The following is a 20,247-nucleotide window of genomic DNA, read 5'->3' on the forward strand; positions in this document are numbered from 1 at the left end:
GGGTGGACAGCAGAGTACATGGTTCTCTGACAGGGACAAGGAGGGTGCTGCAGACAGACAGCGTTTCCTGGGAGCAGGCTGAGAGATGGGAGGGTGGTGATGAAGAGTGGGTGGGGAACAGATGTCTGAGCTGAGAGGAGGGAGCACATGGGTGTTGGGAAGAGAGGGTGGGATGGATGAAAGCTGTCTGCGTCTGAGGCAGAGCAGGTGGGTGAGGGCCTTGGCATTCACATCTCCATTGCTTGGCTGTGTCTTTGGATTCCATGAGACACAGGTTAAAAAAATAGGATTCCACAAGGCCAGAGGAGAATGCTGCCCTGATGGTCCCTGTGCCTGCCTGCTACTGTACTTCCTGGTCCCCTTTACAAGATCCCTGGGCTGAATCGTGTCCCCCAATGAGGATGAAAACCCCGGTGTCAGCTGCTCAGGCTCCAGTTTCGTCCTTGTCATGCCCACATAGAGCAAGACCCTGCTGCTGCCATCATCTCTACCACCCACAGATGTGCTGTGCCATCCCACTTCATGCTGGGCCAACAGCCCTGTGTGTGATGGCATTGACTTAGAAGCCCTCAGCACAGCAGTGCCCTGATCCAAGGCTGGGAGCCTTTTCTGCCAGGCTTCAGGTACCTTCTACCTGTGGATTCTTTTTGTTGGGGGCAGTGAGCCAAAAGGGGTTTCAGCACAAGCAGCAACTGCCTACAAGGCCCAGGTCCCAAAGAAGGCGACCCCTGACCAGATTCCCTCCTCTGGCCGATGGCCAGGTCATGTGCAGAGTGCCATTGCTCCCAGGAAGAGGGAAGGGCAGGGCCGGCAGCATGTTGCTTCTCTCCTATGGAAAAACCCCACAGTGTGAGTGCTCAGCGTTCAGGCGATGCTGGCACAGCCCCTTGGACTATGTAGCTACCACAGCAGCCCACTGAGCTATGTACCTGATTCTTCCATGTGGAAACTGAGGCTGAAAGTGAAGCAATCTGGCTGCCCCTGTGCAGCAGGTGGTGGAGCTGGGACATAGGCTGAGACTTTTCTAGGTCCCAAGCATAGTCATGCTTCAGTTCACTGTCCTGGCAAAATGCATTCAGTGTGTTTTCCAGGCCCCAAAGACCCTTGGAGAGCTGAGTACTTTGCTTTGGTCTCATCTGCATGGATTGCATTGATGACATTTCCACTGTGCCATAAACTGTCCCCTATGCTTAGGACACATGGGGAAGGGGGTGGCATACATGAATATGAATTGAGGAGGAGGCTGGTCTTTTTTTTTTTTTTTTTTAAGATTTATTTTATGGGTATGGGTGTTTTGTCTGCATGTATGTATGCATGCACACCACTTGCATACAGTGCCCGAGGCTGCCAGAAGAGGGCATCAGATCCTCTGTAACTGGAGTTACAGATGGTTACTGAGCCATCGTGGGATGCTGGGAATCAAACCCCAGATTCTGGAAGAGAGCTCTTACCTGCTGAGCCGTCTCTCCAGCCCCAGGAGGCTGATCATATTGATGGGGACAGCTGGAAAAACCTTCCCAAGTGATCCCTGCATCATGTTTGTCCCATGATCTTGGCTAGGAAGGAGTCAGTAGATTCCATGCTGGTTCCGGTCCTGATGCTACTTGTTGGGAGCCTCCATTGCCTTCCCAGGGATTGTTTCCTCTTCAGTATAATTGAAGAGCTGTGTTTACATGGCTTCTAAGCTCTCTTACAGTCCCACCATTTCCTGAGTCTAGAATGAGGTCTGGAATCATTCAGCAGGCTCAGTCGTTGGGGGGGCCAGAAGGCACACACATTTGACAAGACTGCCAGAGTGGACAGGTGCATCCTAAGAGTCAAGAGAAGGGACCAGAGACCATCAGAAGGCTCCAGCAGACTGGAGTCTGGAATCCAGCAGCCAAGAACCTGAGTCCTTAGACCTTCGAAACTTCAAAAGAGGCCATTTAGTTCTTGTGACCCTGTGTGTCTCCTGGCACTGACACACAGATGTTGAAAAAAACAAAGTAAAGAGTGTGTGACCTTCAGTCTTTGGTCTGGAGAACACAGCTTCATATTATCACAGGGTTGGGGACGATTGGAAAAATCTGACTAGGGGAACCCTGCATCAGGATACTGTGGGAAGAGCCCCACCCACCGCCTGGCCATTATACTGACCTTTTAGATCATATACATCCCTGGACAGGGGTCTATCCCACCAGCAAGGCCCCAGACATGAAGGGAGGACATGAACACATGTCCATCCACCTCTGGTCCTGCACGCTCTTCAGCTGCTCCTGGAAGGAAGACCCTCTCCCCACTACACCTTCAACTCCCAGCTCCTCACCCACATCCCTCCCCTTGAGCAGGACAAATACACTAGATGTGTTATATGTTGTGGAAAGTGAGGCCTTATTCTCTTCGACCCCCAGCTCCAGGTCCCCCTGGCTCCCTCATGCTGACTCTACAGTCTTGGCCTGCAGGACCTCCAGCTCCACCTCCTCTCCATACTCCTGCTGGCACTGACAAGGTAAGGGGATGCTTTTGGCTAGACGCCGTTTCAAATAAAACATACCATGCGTGGAGTTCTGTGTAGGAGGAATAATTATTCCTATTTTATGGATAAAGACACCGAGGTTCCAGATGCTGAGTAATTTCCCCAAAACAGCACAGCTTATAGAGTGACTGATCTGTCTTCAAGGCCCTTCTGTCGTGAACGGTTCAGCAGTTAAGAGGTGGCGCACACCTTTAATCCCAGCACTTGGGAGGCAGAGCCAGGTGAATCTCTGTGAGTTTGAGGCCAGCCTGGTTTACAGAGTGAGATCCAGGACAGGAACCAAAACTACACAGAGAAACCCTGTCTCGGGGAAAAAAAAAAAAAAAAAAAGCACTGGCTGCTCTTGCAGAGGACCCGGGTTGGGTTCCCAACACCCACATGGCTCATAACTGTCTGTAACTCCAGTATCAGGGGATCCAGCACTGTGTTCTGTCCTTCACAGGTGCCAGGCACACACACACACACACACACACACACACACACACACACACACACACACACCCTAAAAAAAAAAAAAAGAAAAAGTGGCTTCTTTGGCCTCCCAGCCTCCAGGGGGAGCTTCCCTCGCTTTCCAACACTCCCCAGGGACAGGATTTCTCCTTGCTTTTATTCCTGTGGCACAAGGAAAACATCTATTTTTTCATTATCCAAATATACAATTATTTCATAATATTAAATATACTTTCCCTCACTCTGCATCCTGCTCCCTCCCTGCCCCTGCCAAGGAGTCTGCCAGGCATTCCCAAAAGAGGTTCTCACCACCCCCACCCCAGCTCTAGCTGCAGGGTGCGGGGAGCTGCCTCAGGGCAGAATAGTTCCCTCTGGGAAAAGTCTGCATTCCCCTAGACTCAGGGGAGCACGCCTTGGAGAACAGGGAAGAGCCAGAGAACCAGGGTGGGAGGCATAAGAACCTCTGAGCTGGAATCATACCAACATTCTGAAAAACAGACCTGCTCAGCCCCCAGGAGGGACACAGGCGTGGGGCCTCCCTGCCTCACCTGCTCTTGGTTAGAAAGCATCTACAATCCCAGGCAGCAGCTCCCTCGCATTCCATGTGGCCAGTTCTGGTGGAGAGTCACAGACATGGCCCCCTTCTCAGCAGGTCGTCTTCACACAGTAGACTCTTGAAACTGAGGGAGCCATTTCCTTCTCACAGATAAGAACATTCAGGGCCAGAGGGTCAGTCAGTGCCATCCCTCCTGTCCCCTGAGACTTCTTGTGAAGTTTGTGCATTCTCAGAACACAGACATTTAACCTACAGAACTGCGATGTCCAATCTGCTATCCACTAGTAGTCTGTAGCTATTTTAGCTTAAAGATATGTACTGGGCTTAGCAATTCATGCAGGAAGATTACAAATTTGAGGCTAACCTGAGCTACATGGTTTCAGGCTAGCTTAGGATACAAAGTGGGACCCTGTCTTCAAAGAGGAGAAGAGAGGCAAGGGATGTAGTTCAGTTAATAGAGTGCTCACCTAGCTTGGATGAAGCCCTTGGTTGGATCCCAGAACCATAGAACCTGGATGCTAGGGCCAAAGGAAACTCCAGCTCCCCAGATTCTTTTTTTTTTTTTTCTGTTTTTTTTTTTTTTTTTTTTTTTTTTTTTGAGACAGGGTTTCTCTGTGTAGCTTTGTGCCTTTCCTGGAACTCACTTGGTAGCCCAGGCTAGCCTTGAACTCACAGAGATCTGCCTGCCTCTGCCTCCCGAGTGCTGGGATTAAAGGCGTGCACCACCACCGCCTGGCATCCCCAGATTCTAAAAGGCAGTTGTAGCCTGAGGTTTCTCAGTCCTGTCCGGTCCCAACTGATTCCACCCAGGCAGCAACAATTTTTATAAAATAATCACCCAAAGGCTTAGTATTAATTGCGAGCTGTTTGGTCTATGGCTCAGGTATATTGCTAGCTAGCTATTGCATCTTAAATTAACCCATTTCTATTAATCTATGTATTGCCATGTGGCCATGGCATTACTGGGTCTGCTGGCATCTTGTTTCTTGGGTGGCTGGATGGCGTCTGCCCTGACTCCACCTCTTCTCCCTGTGTCTCTCTTGGATTTCCCACCTGGCTATAACCTGCCTCACCATAGGCCAAAGCAGCTTCTTTACTAACCAATAGTAGCAACACATGTTCATAGCATACAGAAAGACCATTCCATAGCACTTGCCCTTTTCTGTCTAATCAAAAAGGAAGGTTTTCATTTTAGCATATTAAAATTACATATAACAAAACAGTTATCAAGCAAGAATTGCAGTTACAAGATCTAGTCTTTGTATTTGGCAAATTTAAAGAAAATATTATCTATCTTATATTTATGAGTCTAAAGTTTCATATCTAGTTTACCTTTTATCATAACCAAGGAAAATTATAATTATAACTATCTAGTCTTCAATGCTATCAAAAACCCCAGAGGGATATTATCTGAGTAAACAGGAGTGCATTGCAAACAACTTCCAAAATTCTAGAAATGACAGAGACATCTGGCTGCCTGGACAGTTATCCAAAGTTCCTCTGTAACATTGGGGCATCTATCTTCAGCCTACATGTCTAGAGTCTCTGGCATACTTTTTGGTGAAGCAAGAAATTTGAAGGACCATTTTGCCTATTTTGGCAAAGTTTGTCAGTTTGCTTTCCTTTGTGTCCTGAAGAATGTCTGGCAGTTTCTTCTGTGGAGCAGGAACTTGAAGGACCATTTTGCCTTGTTTTGGCAAAGTTCAGTGGCCATCTTCCCATGGGTCCTGCATGTCCAGTTTACACACATATTGTCAAGCAGTCCAGGCAAGAGCAGTTTCTTGCCCACATGGCTAGTTGTGCGTGACCTCTTATAAGGCAGGAAGTATCGCCTCCTTTGGGCTGTCTAGCCCAAGGTCATGGGCAGAGCAAATATCAGTACAATAACCTGTGTTGATAGATACTATCTGTCCAGATTCAGGAGGTCTCGATTGATCAAATCTGATGCATCTCAACCAGAAACTACAGCAGGCAGTCCTGGACTAGAGGTGAATTTCTGGCAGTTAGGTAAAAGACAGCATTCTTCAGGAACTGGTGAAGCTAGTTCTTCCACCTAAAGGAGCCATTTCCCTGCAGAAGGGACAAACAGTTACCTGTGGTGCTATTAGCATCCCAAAGGACATGCTGGCCTCCAGGCTCCCTCAGTACCACAAGTACCCAGTGCCATGTGTTAAAGCCCATGCTGGCCTTCTAGCCCTTCTCACCCTAAGCCCTCTCCAGTTCACAGGCTTCCCACCCCCTGACCCAGCTACCCGTTCTCCTTATAACCCTGCTATTTTTGATATTCTCTCTCTCTCTTTCTCTCTCTCTCTCTCTCTCTCTCTCTCTCTCTCCCTCTCCCTCCCTCCCTCCTGATCATGTTCAGTCTACTGCTTTCTCTCTCAGCTCTGGACTCTTCCAGATGTCTCTCACAGCTTCAATAAAAACCTTCTCTTTAACCATCCCATGGAGTGGTTATGCTATCAGTTTATACTTGAACAAAATAAGATGCCTGAGGACAGTCACAGGAACCACCCAAGAAGACTGTCTGCCACAGTAAAATGCCATCGTACAAAAAGAAAACCTTCCACATGGGTCTATTGTTGAAGGGAGCCATTAGCATTTGGTACATTTGCTCCTAGCTTTGTCTGGCCATTTCTTTTCACGTTATTAAAATCACTCAGTATGTGCTATTTGAACCTGGATTTTCTTTTCCAACTGTATGGTGTGTAACTGACAAAAATTAAATATGTAAGGTATACAACTTAATGCGTTTTTGTTGTTTTATTCAGAGACAGTGTCTCATTGTGTAGCTCTGGCTGTCTGGGAATTCACTATGTAGACCAGGCTGGCCTTGAACTCAAAGATCTGCCTGCTTCTGCCTTCTGAGTTCTGGGATTAAAGGTGGGTGTTGTAGAATATCATTTTAATTATGTAAAGATATGTTACATTTGTTTATGCTGCATTTGTTTAATGATGTAAGGATGTGTGTTTAATTATGTAAAGATGTGTTGCATCTGTTCCACCTTGTCTGCCTAAGGCACCTGATTGGTCTAATAAAAAGCTGATTGGCCAATAGCTAGGCAGGAGAGGAATAGGCGGGGCTGGTGGGCAGAGAGAATAAATAAGAGGAGAAGAAGGAATGAGAGGAGGAGGAGAGAATGAGGGAGACCCTGGAGCCAGAAGCCAGTCAGCCACCACCAGCTAGATACAAGAAGCATGAAGGTAAGATGCACACAGGAAGAAAGGTAAAAAGCCCCAAGGCAAAACATCAGGTTAAAAAGAAGCAGGTTAACTTCAGTTAAAAGAGCTAGCCAGAAATGTACCTAAGCTAGGTGGAACATTCAAAACTAATAAGTCTCTGTGTCATGATTTGGGAGCTGGTTGATGGCTCAAAGGAAAAGCCCAGCAGTTCAAGGGGGTGCCACCATGCCTGACCCAACCCAATGTTTCTATATTCATTGCATTGCAAAATGACAACTATATCAAGCTCATTATCATATATAACAACTTGGGTAATTATTGGCTTAATGGTGAAAAACACTGGCTGTTCTTCCAGAGGACCTGGATTTGGTTCCTTGCACCCACAAGGCAGCTCACAACTGTCTGTAACTCCAAGTGCAGGGAATCTGGTGCCCATTTCTGGTTTTTGAAGGCTCCGGGCATGCATGTGGTTGCATAGACATAAACATTCAGGTGAAACACCCACACACATAAAGCAAAATTTAAATTTAAAAATTGTGGTGACAACATGGATTTATTTAGGTTGTGAAGTTGTTTCAAGGCTGTGAATGTAGATCTGTTGAAGAGCCTTGGCCCAGCATGGGTGAGTCTTGGGTTTAAACCCCAGTACTGATTTAAAAAAATCATTACAAACACCCTGGTTAATGACTGCACTGGTAGGTCTCATGCAGTCCATATATAGTCCGTATGTCTAGAAATGAGCTCACGCTGGACCATAGGAGGATCTCTGGTGGTGGTCAGATGAAAGCCAGCCTTCCTCAGGAATGTGTAAAAGCAGCTCCCACTTGCTAAAAGGAGTCATTCCCTTGCTGCTGGCAGAGTATGGCTCCATTGACGTTACCTGTGGCTGCATGTTGGTCTGTGCCAGCTCCCTCAGGCCCTGCTATACATTTCAAAGTCCATGCTGGCATCCTGGCCCTTCTCACCTCAGATCCCTGCTCTCTCTATGCCATCTGCCCCTCCCTGGCCATGCTCACTCCTGACTCTGACCATCCACCTGCTGCTGTTCCCCTTTCTCTCCCAGAGAGTCCTGGCCTTGTCCAGCCTGCCTCCTTTCTCTCTGCTCTGGACTCTTCCTGATGCCTCTGGCCACTTTCTTTCTCTTACCCACAATAAAAGCCTCCCCTTAGCCACAATCATGGAGTGGTCATTTCAGTGGTTTCTTTATTGTGACTCCTGCATGTGTACACAGCAGCTTATTATGGGATATTTTGTGACTCATTTCACTAATTCACCATAGTTGGCCTCCACTGCTTCTTATAATTTCTGCCTTTTGTCAACATTGTGACAAACACTTTTTAGCATAAAGGTTTTTCTGTATGTCACATTGTTTCCTTAGAACAGATTTTGTAATGAGAATTATTGGCTTAAAGGACATGCTAATTTGTAAAGCTCCTGCTTGGATTGACTGCTCAAGTACCAACCAAACTCCCTCCCAGGGCTGAGCGTGCACACTGTGCTAGGAACTGTGTGGATTTTGGTTGGGTGGAGACAGTCAATCAATCCTGAGCAGGATCTCCATGTCTCCACCAGACTGAGCTTTCAACCCCCCCAGCCCTGGCAGGGGCCCAGCTTCCTCATCATCCACCAGGGTTGAACAGCGTCTTTACCAAGGTACACAGCGTTTCCCAGGCCAAAGGAAGCAGGTTGGGCAGAACCTCCTCTGGGCATCCCAATAGTAGAAAAGAACGTATGGGTTCTCTACCTTTAGGGGTACACCTGCTGCCACATACCTGCCAGTGCAGTGTACTTCAAGCAAGTCATGTCCAGACCCTGGGAGAGCCTTCCCACATACACATCAGTGCATTTGAGGGCAGCACGCTCCCTCCTTATCTAGACTCCCATCAAAAATGGTGTGCTCTGAGCTGCCTTTCTGTTTCAGCTCTGTCTGGAATGAGCTGTGTGCCCACCCCAAGAGATATTTCCCAACTCTATCAATTTCCTCTTCTGCAAAAAGAAACTATTGGATTCCTGTGTATTTTAAGGCCCTTCGTTTGGTCCCTGTCGTATATCTGAGATTGCTCCACACTGCATCTTTACTGTTTATTTTTGGGTACATGAGTATCAGACAGATGGCATCCACAGAGAGAATGGTTCTTGGTGTTTAATCCACAAGTATTTATTGGGTGTGAGTGGACCTGATGCTGTGCACAGGGACCCAAAAGTAATGATGAGGATCAGAACCAGGACAGGGCTGTCTCAGGGAGGATGGAGTGAGGCAGTCTGCTTCCTTAACCCCTTGCTCTTGGGACCACAGCCTGTGGATGAAGTCTGCTCCCTCCTTATGCTTCTCATTCTGGGCTTGTCCCCGGAGCTTTTTCCTATACCCTTCCTCGGCATAGTCAAAGTGACAGGAGGCCCCGAGAACTGCCGCAGCCTACTGCCCCAGCTGGGCCTCACTGGGCCTTTGCGTTGGAGAACTGTTGTTCCTGGCTTTGCCATAGTCTGTTGTAACAGTTCTCAACTTGTGGGTTGTGACCCCCTTGGGGGATTGCATATCAGATATTTACATTCTGATTCGTAACAGTAGCAAAATTGCAGCGGTGAAGTAGCAATGAAATAATTTTATGGTTGAGGATCACCACAACATGAGGAACTGTCTTGGAAGGTCTCAGCTTTAGGCAGGTTGAGAACCACCCTGTCTACTGGCTTTATGGGAGAAGAGAATGGGGGCGGAGCTTTTCCCCTTTTTCTCCCTTGAAGTTTCCCAGGTGTTGCTTCCCTGAGCTGAGCAACAGCATATCCAGGGATGTGCTGAGCTGCGGAGAAAGCCAGCTGCAAGCCACCTTTGCAGGGACAGTCAAGTGCAGTGGGTAGACTTGCAAAAGTGCCCTTAGGAAGGTCATGAAAAGGACCAATTAGGAAGAGACCATGAAGGACGTCAATAGGAGGGGCCTTGGCGAGCCACAACCGTTGTCCTAGCTGTACCCCACTATCCTCAAGTCTGCGTGCAAGGGGTGCATTAAAAATCTTCCCACATGACCACTCTGTGGTGCGGTTGGGGCGGGGGTGGGGCAGTACTGTAAATAAGAGAGAACATGTCCAGAGGCATCTGAAGAGTCCAGAGCAGAGAGAGAAAGAAGTAGACTGAACATGGCCAGCAGACTGGATGTGGCCAGGACTGCTGGAGGGAGAGAGGAGAATCGCAGAAGATAGAGGACAGAGAGGGCCCAGGGAGAAGCAGGTGTAGTGGGGGAATCTTTGCTATCATAAAGAACAAAGGGATAGCTGGAAAGTGGGGAGCCTGGGAGGTGAGGAGGCCGAGGATGCTAGAGCAGACTTTATGAAACAGTATTTGTGATTCTGAGAGCACCTGGAGGCCAGCGTGTGCTTTGATATGCCGATAGGTAGCCAATGCCCATTCTGCCAGAGGGAAGGGAAATCACTATTTCTGGCAGAAGGGAACCTGTTTCACAAGTTCCTGAGGAAGACTGACTTTTGTGTAACCACCAGAAATCCTTTTATAGTGCAGGTTGAGCTCATTTCTGGATATTCGGACAGCCTTTTGGAGTTGGGAGGATTGGCGTTTCCTTTGGATCTGACACAGTCCTCTGGCAGCTCTGCACTCATCGGCCAAGGGCTCATAACCACAGTTGTCTGCAGAGGATGAAGCATGAGCCCTCAGAGCCCCTTCATGCTGACGCATCAAGAACCAGAGATGCTGGTCAGCTTATGTTCCTAGAATAAGAACAACCTGTAAGGGACAGGGACACATAGCCTGGGACTTTGCCCCAAGCAGCATACGCTCCACAGAGCCAGGAATAGGGCGTTGCCTCCTGTCTGTGCAGAGGGTAGGGTGCCCCAAAGGTGACACTTGTCTTCTCCTTCCCTGTTCTGTTTTAGCTGCTCTCTAGGGTTTTCCTGAGGTTATTCCCGAGTTAGTCACTTGTGCTCAAAATTCTGTCTCATCTCTTCTCCAGATCTTTTTTTTTTTTTTTTTTTTTAAATGTAGCCAAGGATGACCTTGAACTCAGGTTTGGTTGGTTTGCTTTAAGGTTTATTTTACATTTTTAATTATGTGTCTGTGTGTGAGTGTGTGCATGTGTGAGTGCAATAGCCTTTGGAGTCCAGAAAAGAGCATCAGATCCCTCTAGAGCTGGAGCTGTAGGGATTTATGAGACATCTGACATGGATCTGGGCAATGAACTAGGGTCTTCAGCAAGAATAAAGCTGGGGTGCTCGTAACAGCTGAGTCATTGCACTAGCCCCGACCTTGAACTCTGTTTGTTTTGCTTGTTTAGTTGGTTGGTTTTGTTTTGAGATAGGATTTCTCTGTGTAACAGCCCTGGCTGTCCTGGAACTCACTCTGTAGACCAGGCTGGCCTTGAACTCACAGAGATCTGCCTGTCACTGCTTCCCAAGTGCTGGGATTAAAGGTATGCACCACCATACCTTTGAACTCTTGATCCCCTTACCTCCACCTGCCGAGTGCTGGGGCACAGACATGCACTGCCACACCTGGCGCACCGAGAAATAATTCAAACACCAAACAGACTAGATTCTGGCTCATAATTCTCTAAGAAGGAGGGCTGAACCCGTTCCCATGACAACCCACAGAGGCCTTCTACTCCCTTCTCCAGCCTAGACAGCCCAGACTCCCAAGATTGGCTTCTCCCAGAAGGGTATGTTAATGCTGGTGGGGAGGTAGAATCGGACAGATGGCAACCAGGCTGCCCTGGAAGTACGTGAAGTTGATGGAAAATGCAAATTCATTGCTAATTCCAGGCAAACACAAGGTGGAGCCCTGGAGTCCAAATTGGGAGCAAGCAACTCTAAATATCACAGAGAGACTACTTGTCCTTCATAGTAAGTCAGGAGAGCTCTGTCCATGCAGAGCCTTGCAGAGATCCACAGACTTGGCTAAAGAAACCGGTCTTGGTGTGGCATGCCCTCTGCTGGAACAATTCATGATCAGCAGCTGGTCAGGAGAGAAGGAACCAGGAGGGCTCCGGAGCCCCCACCCAGTCCCACTGACCCTTCAGGGTCCCCCTGAAAGGCCACTCCCTGCAGGAAGCCTGCTCCATGCCTGCCGCTGCACGAAGGCTCGGCCATGAGCACCTACAGCCTCTCTTTTAGCTTTTCCCTGCTGACTTTGCCCACCTATGCTGCAGGAAGACACTTCCTATGTCCCCTCTTCTACTAATTTATGAGTTCCCAGGAAGAAAGGATATTTTTAAAAAGTTTACTCCCAAAGGAATTTGCACCTGCCTAGAAATGCCTGTTATAACTAAGAGCTAAATTCACATAATTGAAGGGAGTCCTTTGAATTCAAATGCCACATCTCCAAAGAGGCCCACTTAAAATACATCTATTAAAAGATGTAAACAAATTGCCTGGACAGTGAGTCATTAACCACTCAGGGTGTTGGCACATTAACTGAGTCCAGAGCTCAGAGCCAATGACATTGTGGGAAATACTGTTAAGTAGCAAAGACGAGAAAAGGAAGAAAATCTAGAATAAAGGGAGAGAGGGCTGAGCAACAGGGACTCTGAAGCAAGGCGCCTGGGTAGGGCTGGGGAGACTTAAGGGCTGGAGGGGGCCAGAACAGTACCTCATACTCACCCTGGAGGTGGTTATCTCGAAGGACTTCAAAATAAGTGAATTGGGTCCAAATGCAAAAAGGTCTAGCGAAATGCAACCAATAGGGCTTAACTGAATGTCTGTAAAACAAGGTTAGGTCAAGTTTATTAAATGCTAAATTTGGCGTTGATAAATATCATTCCATTTTAAAGGGTTTGTGGGTTAGATTTTCTCACTTCATAAGAATTCCCGGGTAGAAATGGTTGACTCCTGGGAAATTGTAGCCAATTTTAATTAAATATTACTCATTGCTACGTAAGTTCCAAACCAAAATTATAATCCCTCTCTCTCAAGTTTCCAGGGCAAATTGTACTTAATGTAGAGTGTGAGTGCGTTTGAGCATACTTGCTGTATTAAACTGGGCTCCCTAGGATTTACCAAGTCCACCAAATTGCCCTGCATATCAAAGGCCAATTTCCTTCATGATTTTATGGTTTCACCCCCAGTGCTACCACAGTCCTGTCTGGTCCCACATCATACATATCATGTGCATATATGTTTAGTAATAAACTTTTATTTGGGGGATAATTTTAGATTTACAGAAAGGTTATAAAGATGGTGGAGTTCCTTGACCTCTTCAGCCATTTCCCCTTGTGTTTTGTGTAACAGCGCCGCTAAAACCAAGAAAGCACGAATGATACTAACAATGAACTCTAGAATTCATTTGGATTTCACCAGTTTTTATAGTTTGTGGTACCATGATCTGATCTAGGGAACCACTTAGCCTTTAATTATTCGTTCCTGTAGCCACCTAGTCTGTGACAGTTTCTCAGCCCTCTGGTGGCCCCTGTACCCTGTGGGCTTGAGAGGGGCAGTGTGATCTGCAGACGGGGTGGGGGTGGGGGTCCCTAGAACCCTAGAATCAGTGGTTAGCATGGGAGCTCACATCTCTGACTTCGTTCCCACCAAAGCAGTTCGGGTGCAGGGTTTTGCAGAATGTCCCTCCATTTAGATCCACCTGATGTTTTTCTCAGGCTTAGGCGAGGGCTGTGGGTTTGGGGAAGAATAACACAGAAGTTCAGTGACTTGTTCATTGTATCCTATCAGGGGCGTGACACCACACAGCATCACTGGTGACGCTAACTTCTGGCCCTCGCAGGGTTTGCCAAGTGTCCCCTGGTAAAGTCACTACCCCCGCCCCCTTCCATGATGTGTTTGGATAGGAGTCTGTCCCACACACAAAGGGCACAAATTCCACCTCCAAGAGGGGATTATTTATTATATTATGATTTGTAATTCAGCTTTAAGGAAGGTTTGTTCCTTATCTCACCTATTTACTGAATCATTAATTTATACCATATAGATTCATTTATAGACTATATTTTGGGCTCCTATCAAATACCACATCACTTATTGACCAAATTATTTTAGCTTCAGCCACTGGGAGCTTTTTCGCGTTGGTTTCTGTCTCTGACATCATTAGTCCCCTTTCTGTGGGTGGGTACAATGCCTACCCAGGGCAGGCTAACTTAATGGAGAACAGACATTCACAAGCATGCAGAGGTGGAGGCTGCCTGAGTTTCCTTCCCCTTTGCTGTGACAAAATATCTCGACAGAAGCAGCTGAGGCAGGAAGGGTTTATTTTGACTGACAGTTGGAAGTTACAGTCCTTCATGGTGGGGAAGCCCCAGAAGCAGGAGCTAATCATAAGGTGCCCACGCTCAGGAAGCAGAGGTCTGTGAATCAAAACGGTTGCTCAGTTCCATCCCTCCATTTACAGAGTCTGGGGTCCTAGCCAGGGCCTGGTGTCATTCATTGTGGCAGGTCTTCTACATTGAAGCAATCAAGACCCTCTCCCACAGACATGCCCAGAGACATTCTTCCAGGTGATTCCGGTCAAGTGGACAATGAACTCTTAACCATCAGGACTCAGTCTCTGTTTGTCAGGGTTCCCTGGAGTAACAGCGCTCATAGAGTTACTATATATCAAAAGGGGGTTTATTAAGTAGGCTAACACAGTATGGTCTGGGCAGTCCAACACTAGCTGTCCCAATAGAGAACTCTGTAGCTGGTCAGTCCACGCTGGCGGAAGTCAAGCTCTTTGTGCCGGATCTCATTTCATCTGGCCACCCATGGAAGGTGCTGCCCACGTGAGGGTGGCCCCTCTCATTTTAAATAACCAGGACAAGAAGATCCCTCACAGGCATGCCAACTGGCTTGCCTTTTATTTGGTCCCAGATCCAGTGAAGCTGGCGACTAAGGTTACCCATCACAGGAAATCCAAACAGTGTGGCACAGACGCCAAAGAGGGCTCCTCACTGGCGGCGTCACCTGATGACAGATGGCAATGACAGGATGTGTGTGGGACTGTGCCTTCAGGAAGCCAGGGATCTGTGCAGGCCAGGCTACCAATCACTCAAGAGCAACTTCGATTCTTCCCGAGGGCCCAAGGGCAGCACCATCACCAGACTCAAGGTCCAAAATTCCCCTTCCACACCGAGACCCGATTCTCTAACACATGAATGCTTGTGGCACAAACATCTAACTCATGGCACCTTTTTTTGCTCCAGTAATAGGGATTGAACCCAGGGCCTTGCATAGGCTAGGCAAATGTTCCACCAATCCTACCTTTGAGTTTTCTGAGCACTTCCTTATTCTCTGCCTCTACAGATCTTTGACTCTGTGACCGTGTGTGTGTGTGTGTGTGTGTGTGTGTGTGTGTGTGTGTGTGTGTATGTGAGTGTGTGTGTGAGTGTGTGTGTATGTGAGTGTGTGTGTGTATGTGTGTGTGTGTGTGTGTGTGTGTGTGTGTGTGTATGCGCACTTAGGTTTGAGATTTTAGAGTCAACTTTGGCATTCCTGAGGCAGGCATGGTGCTCTAGAAGTCGATGAGAGCTACATCCTAATCTGGAAAGAGAGAGAGAGAGAGAGAGAGAGAGAGAGAGAGAGAGCAAGCCTGGGCCTGGTGTGGTCTTTTGAAACCTCCAAGCCCATTCCCAGCGTCACAACAAGGCCACACACACCTCCTAAACTTCCCCAAACAATCTACCAGCTGATGATTAAGCATTCACATATATGAGCCTAGGGGGCCCATTCTCATGCCAGGTGGCCACCTCAACAGCGTGTGTATGGATCTATAACTCAGGTCCTCATCCGTGTGTGGCAAGCAACTTACTGAGTTATCTCCAGCTCTCGTATGCTCTCTGAATATTTGCTCTCCACTTCCCATCCTCCCAAAGTACAGCATTTAGCTAGGAGTGGGGTCACAGGTAACCCACCTTTCCCAGCCAATCAGCAATAAGGGTTGTCTGCTGACAAGTCTTGCTGATAGTTTGGGCTTTTGTTGTCATTAATTTTGCACTTTGGGACAGGGTCATGTGACACAGTTTCTAGACTGACTTTGACACACACACTTCCAGCTTGGCCAGTAACTCTAAGCAGAAATGTTGCAAACCAGCCCCAGGTTCTTAGCCATAGAAGACCTGAGGAGTGGATGACTTGGGCCTCCGTCCTCCATGCCTACTGACTGGTGCGGGAGCCATAGTGGCCACTTCCTATCAGCTGGAGCAGTGGAGACTGAAGACGCTATCTAATGGTGCTGCCGATGGCAGGGCTTGGTCTGTTCCTGGAGACAGATCTCCATAGTACCCCTCAGGCCGAGATGCACAAACAAGAAGAATTGCATCTGTGACGGCACAGAGGGCAGCTGGCCTGTCATGAATCCAGCGAGAGGTGCCACCGCCAGCTGAGCAACCAAGCAACTGCTGTGTGACGAAGTAGTAAGCTCACCACAGGCTTGACTCCACACTCGCCCAGAGGGGATGTTTCCTCCTGCTGCTTCTGACCCGGTCCCCTGCTTCAGACCCTGCCCCGGGGAAGAGAGCTCAGCTTGTCTTGACACCCAGCAGCTCTGCCCCCCCCCCCCCCCCCGGGAGTTCACACCCATCTTGGGAATGAGCTGACCTCCCTGGGAAATTAGACCCCTGCTTTAATGGCAGCTGACATAGAGAAACAGGATGTCTGAAACCACACCAAAGAATAGTGTTCTTCAGTGGCTGGTGTCTCCCGCAGGAGGAAGTGAGTTCGCCAAGGGAGTCGCAGTGGCAGATGGCCGGGGCCAAGTGGTGGCCTGCTGCGGCACGAAAAGAAGGGCACCTCCCATTTCCAAGAAGTTTTTTTCTCTCCCCCTACCCCATTATCTTTGAATCTCAGATAGTGAATGTGGACAAAGTTAGTCTCAACCCCTTGTGGTGATACTGTATTTCCCAAAATATAGTGCACCCAAACAAACTTATCTGGGGTCAGAGAACAGAACAGCCACTAGATAAACACAGAGTCCAAAAAATGGTGGCGCACACACCTCTAATCCTTGCATTCTGGAGGCAGAGATCCAGATGGATCTCTGTGAGTTCAAAGCCACACTGGAAACAGCCAGGCATGGTGACACAAGCCTTTAATCCCAGGAAGTGATGGCAGGAAGCAGAAAGGTATATAAGGCTTGAGGACCAGGAACTAGAGCCTGGTTAAGCTTTTAGGCTTCTAGCAGCAGTTCAGCTGAGATCCATTTGGATGAGGACTCAGATGCTTTCAGCCTGAGAAAATAAGATCAGCTGGGGAATTGGCGAGATGAGGTTAGCTATGGCTGGCTCTGTTTCTCTGATCTTTCAGTGTTGACCCCAATACCTGGCTCCAGGTTTGTTCTTCTAACAATTCTTGCTACAACCCCTTCAAGCAAGACCACAGCCTGTGCTGGAGACCCACACCCACAGCTCAGTGTCTCTCTTGAGCAAGTCACGGCAGAGCTCCTGGCACAGGAGGTAACCAATATAGATATGTTACAGCATCTGCCACAGCTGTGGCATGATATGGCAGGCTTGGTGGGATTTACTGGTGACAGATTCAGGACTGGTAATTTTGCTAGGGTTTGTTGACTACATTTATAATTAAAAATAATGCCAACTCTACATTAGTAATCAGGAAAAAATAGGGTTTTCCCCTTTCACATTCAGGCTTATCATTTCCCTCAGTTCTATCCACAGATGGATGGTTCAGACCTCCAGGTGGAGCTCAGCAATAGAAGACAGAAAACACAACAGCCGTTCATGTATGTCCCAGACCAGGTGCTCTCCAAAGCGACACTACAGAGTGGTGAGGAGACAGGTGGCAAAAGTGGCCTCAGCCTCCTGGCAGTGGCTTTGGACACTTAGCAGGTGTCCAGACCACGTTGTCTTTCAGAGCCTCTGGCTACCTTCTCTGTCCCTTGCTGGGCTCCACTAAGAGTCCTGCCCACAATAGCTGCCCCACCCCCCCCCCCTTCAGCTTGTGTTCATGTTTCATTTTGATTGGCAGCGTCCCTGCTTAAGGACTTTGATTGGCAGCGTCCCTGCTTCAGGACTTTGATTGGCAGCGTCCCTGCTTCAGGACTTTGATTGGCAGCGTCCCTGCTTCAGGACTTTGATTGGCAGCGTCCCTGCTTCAGGACTTTGATTGGCAGCGTCCCTGCTTCAGGACTTTGATTGGCAGCGTCCCTGATTATGGTTCGTTACCTTTTGGATAGTTTTCACTCCTGTTTTAACATGCGTGTAGAGGTCAGAGGGCATGCTGCACAGGTTGGCTCTCTCCTGCCACGTGAGTCCACATGCTATCCCCAGGTCACCAGGCTTGAAACAAGGGTCTTCAACCTCTGAGCCAGCTCATTCGCCATCGTTCAAGGTTTTGGAAAGCTTTGAAATCATTTCAGATTTACAGAGAAATTTCAAAATGGTACAGAGAATTCAGTGTGAGTGTAATGCATGTTTACCAAGTTTGAACATCATGCTGTATTTTCTTCTTACTCTCTCTGCCCTCTTCTGTGTGAGCATTATAAGCAGACATGCCTGTATATACTATGTCGAGACACAGTGATGTTTTTCTAAGCAATCTGAGAAAAGATTGCACGTGAGTCCTTTGATATACATTCTTTCTTTTTTCTTTTTTTCTTTAAGACTTATTTATCATGTATACAATGTTCTGCCTGCATGACAGAGGAGGGTACCAGATCTCATTATAGATGGTTGTGAGCCACCATGTGGTTGCTGGGTATTGAACTCAGGACCTCTTCAGCCAGTGCTTTTAACAGCTGAGCCATCTCTCCAGCCCCAGGATACATTTCTTAAGTGGGGGTATATGCTTCCATTTCCACCTTATAATAATCAAATTCTGTGTGTGTGTATCTATGTGTGGCTCAGGGTAACCTCTGACTTGCTACATAGTTGGGGCTAGCTTGATCTTCTTGCCTCTACCTCTTTTTGTTTTTTTGTTTTTTGGTTTTTCGAGACGGTTCTTCTGTGTAGCTTTGTACCTTCTGAAACTCACTCTGTAGACCAGGCTGGCCTCGAACTCACAGAGATCTGCCTGCCTCTGTCTCCCAAGTGCTGGGGCAAAGACATGCACCACCAACGCCCAGTGTGCCTCTACCTCTTAAGTGCTGGAATTAAAATGGAGGAAATTTCACATCAACAGATGGCTGACTTTATGACTGCAAAATGGTTAGTTTAAAATACTCATTCCTAAAAAAAAATTCATCTCTTCCATATTTATTAGCCATTAATCATCAAACTGCTTATTTTTCATTACCATGGACTCTTGGATTCTTTATTCAATGGGTCACACGGTTCTCCATAATCATTAATTAAATCTTAATCAGTTATTTAGAGTGCTGCACCCCCTTCCCTTTTCTTTGTTTCCTTGTTGCAAATTGATTATAGTGAGAGTGTTGCCACCCAGGAGGAGCAAATGTTACAAACTAAGGCTTCTGTGGGATTGCTGTGTTTTTTAAAGCTCCGGTTTCCTAGCCTGCCATGTCTCCCACCTTACCCACTTCCCGCTTCTTGCAGTAACTCAAGACAAGGACTCATAACGTAACATGATATGTAACATATAGTATTGTTACCATATATTACATATTAACTGTGGTGGTATTGTGTTCCCCAAAATATTGTGCACCCTAATAAACTTATCTGGGGTCAGAGAACGGACAGCCACTAGATACAGAGCCAAAAATGGTGGCTAGAAAATGGGTCAGAGCAAGCCATAGCAGAAGCTGGGTGGTGGTGGTGCATGCCTTTAATCCCAGCACTTAGGATGAAGAGCTAGGCGGATCTCTGTGTGTTTAAGGATACAGCCAGCATGGAGACACATGCCTTTAATCCCAGAAATCGAGCCTTTAATCCCAGGGAGTGACAGCAGAAAGTAGAAAAATATATAAGGCGTGAAGTCCAGAAACTAGCAGCATTTGGCTGGTTAAGCATTCAAGCTTTTGAGCAGCAGTTCAGCTGAGATCCATTCTGGATGAGGACACAGAAGCTTGCAGTCTGAGGAAACAAGACCAGCTGAGGAACTGGCGAGGTGAGGTAGCTATGGCTTGTTCTGCTTCTCTGATCTTCCAGCATTCACCCCAATAACTAGCCTCAGGTTTGATTTTATTAATAAGACTATTTAGTATTCCTGCTACAATTAACAATATTCAAAAGGCCAGGTGTGGGCAGATCTCTGTGAGTTCAAGTCCAGCCTGGTCTACAGAGCAAGTTCCAGGACAGCCAAGGCCACACAGAGAAACCCTGTTTTGGAAAATTAAACAAAAAACAAACACTATTTACTTAACATCAGGTGTTAATATCAAGGATTGCATGTTTATTGTTGTTCAAGTAGAGATCCAAATAAGGCTTATGTACTGCAGCTGATTTTCATGTCTTCCTAGTTTGTTTTTTTTTAAACTTACATGTATGTGTGTTTGCCTGGTAAGTGTATGTGTGCCATGTGTGTGCAGTACCTGTAGAGGCCAGAAGAAGGCATTGGATCCCCAGTTGTGAGCTGCCATATGGGTGTTAAGAAGTGAACCCTGGTTCTCTGCAACAGCAGTAAGCTCTCTTAACCGCTGAGCCCTCTCTCCAGATTGTCAAGGGTTTTTCAGTCAATCCCTTCTCTCCTTTTCCTTTTCCCTTGT

This window comes from Onychomys torridus, chromosome 16 (genome assembly GCF_903995425.1).
Source record: "Onychomys torridus chromosome 16, mOncTor1.1, whole genome shotgun sequence".
Taxonomy (NCBI): Eukaryota; Metazoa; Chordata; class Mammalia; order Rodentia; family Cricetidae; genus Onychomys; species Onychomys torridus.